Here is a 2,701-nt window from a genome sequence, read left to right as displayed (position 1 = left end):
TATTAAGATATACTTCTTGAGTTACAGGAAGTGCTTTTTCCATTTGTGAAAGGTCAACATTGGCATATAGTACATTAATATAATACAAAGATTTCTATAGTAAACAGACTTTACTAATAGACCTACTAACCTCTGTGTAAAAATGCTATAATGATGCTGCCATCTTTCAAAAGTCAATGTTACCCACCTATAATTTGGCTCCAAATCTCAGGTGAAAATTGTCATTTTGACCACCCTCTACAAAACAGTGGATTACTCAGTGAATATACATCCATGACATTTAATATTTTGGCTTTCATCACTATTTATGTTTGTCTTTCTACAGAAAAAATATGAACAAATAATAAAAATAAAAAATGGAGCTGGGGAAGTATCCGAAATTTGGTTGATTTGACACTGAATGCCTTATTCTGCATTACCATATACCTTAACCCAATACCTAAACTTAACAACTACATATCTAACTATTAATAAGCAGTAATTATGAGTTTATTGAGGCAAAAGTCATAGATAATAGTTAGGTAATAGTGAGAATTGGACCCTAATCTAAAATGTGACCATAAGTTGATAAAGTATTGATAATGGAGTAAACACTCCCATTTTTGGCATCTTTAATGTTATGCTACCATTTGGGGTCAGAAACATAAAAAATAAAAATAAAAACATTTTAGAAAGAAGTCTCATACTCACCAAGACTGGATTTATTTGTTCAAAAATACTGTAAAATGGTAATATTGTGCAATATTACAACAATTAAATTTCTACTTGAATATATTTTAAAATGTAATTTATTCCTCTGATGCAGAGCTGAACTTTCTGCATTATTATTCTGGTCTTCAGTGTCACATGATCTTTCAGAAATTTCTTTCTTATTTTTCAAAAATTATCAGCATATGTCATGTAGTCAGTGCTGGTCTTAGACTTTGGTGGGCCCAAAGCAAAACTTTGTTAGTGGGCTCCTATCAGTGCATTCATAAATGAAACCCCAAAATTACCCCCAACCCCTTCATCTGTTCTTTCAGACCAGTTTCACTGTCAACCAACAACAGTGAGTTGAAACAATCAGTAATACAACACAAAATAAAATTACAAACAATAAGGACAAATATAAAAAAAGAGACAAATGAAATAAATTTAGCCTACTAATAATAATAAGCCTAATATACAGGATTTGAATAAAGTAATCAAAATGTAAAAATAAAACACTGCATAGTCTTTACAATATGAATTAAATATACATTGATTCTTATAAAAGTTACTAAAGTTATTAAGCGAAGAGCAGTGAGTGATTCTCTTATTTACTTTACCAACTGTTTATGTTCACTTGAGACAATGACAGTTTTTAAGTGAAAACTCATACAGACATTTTGATATACATTTTGTGTATTTGCCCATTTAAGCGCATGCCCAACGCCCTATTGTCACGAATGGCACAGGAGGCAGACTGGTGGTAAGTGAATAGGTTTTATTTCACAGGTTTTGCTGAAGCAGACAGATATATGGTGAGTATGAAGACAGATGATACTTTGTATGGTAACTTAGCTGAGGAATTAACAAGTGTCTCTTTTGCAGATGCAGTCGAAGGGTCCCAGGAACGGATGCAGATGGAAGGCAGAAGACTGATGATGAAGGCTGAAGGCAAGGCTCGTGTAATGTCCAACGGAAGGCAGGTAAGTAGTGGGTAAGTAATGCGGGAGAGTCTGTGAGTCATGTGTAGACGAGACCAGACAATGAGTGTGTGAAGGGGAGCTGAATATAAAGGGAGGTGAGATGATGATGTGCAGGGGATGGTGATCAGTATTCAGGGGATAGTGAACGAGAGGGAGGAGTGAGTGAATGAGTGGGATGATTGAGTGAAGCTGGTGGAATCCTGACAGTACCCCCCTCCTCCGAGATGGCTCTTGACGACCGAGAAGAGGGATGAGGGCGGCGACGAGAAATACCCCGGGGCCTGGGAGCTGGACGGTCAGGATGATCGGAATGGAACTGGGTGAGTAAGGCTGGATCCAGGATGTCCTCGCGAGGAATCCATGACCGTTCCATCGGGCCGTAGTCTTCCCAGTCAACCAGGTACTCCAGCCTGGGACGCCGCAAGTCCATGATGGTACGGACCTGGTAGATGGGCTCTTCTACGATGGGAACTGGAGGAGGAGGTACGTCCGCTGGAACGGCTTCTGTGGAGGGAGGAGTGACAGTGACAGGATCAGTGAAGGGTTTTAACAGGCAAACATGAAAAGGTGATATCCGGTACAGTGGAGGAAGGCTGAGTCTGTATGTGACGCCGTTCAGCTGCCACTGTATGGTGAATGGACCGATGTATCGAGGACTCAGCTTACGGCAAGGCAAGCGGAGGCGAATGTCCCGAGTCGATAGCCACACCTTCTGTCCTGGCTGATACTGAGGAGTTTCCAAGCGCCGACGATCAGCTTGGTCCTTATGCCTCCGCACTGCCTGCTAGAGATGCACGTGAGCCGAGTCCCATACCCTCTCGCTCTGATGGAACCAGTAATCAACAGCTGGAACCTGGGAGGGCTCACCCGACCAAGGGAAGAGAGGAGGTTGATAGCCCAGAACACACCGAAAGGGGGTGAGCCCGGTGGTTGACTGCCGAAGCGAGTTCTGGGCGTATTCCGCCCAGGGAAGGAACTGGCTCCAGCTGTCCTGGTACTGGTAGCAGTAGGTCCTCAGGTAACGTCCGATC

This window comes from Siphateles boraxobius, unplaced genomic scaffold (genome assembly GCF_051911475.1).
Source record: "Siphateles boraxobius isolate OS27281-9 unplaced genomic scaffold, OSU_SipBor_1 31, whole genome shotgun sequence".
Lineage (NCBI taxonomy): Eukaryota > Metazoa > Chordata > Actinopteri > Cypriniformes > Leuciscidae > Siphateles > Siphateles boraxobius.
Note: the sequence above shows the minus strand (reverse complement) of the source record.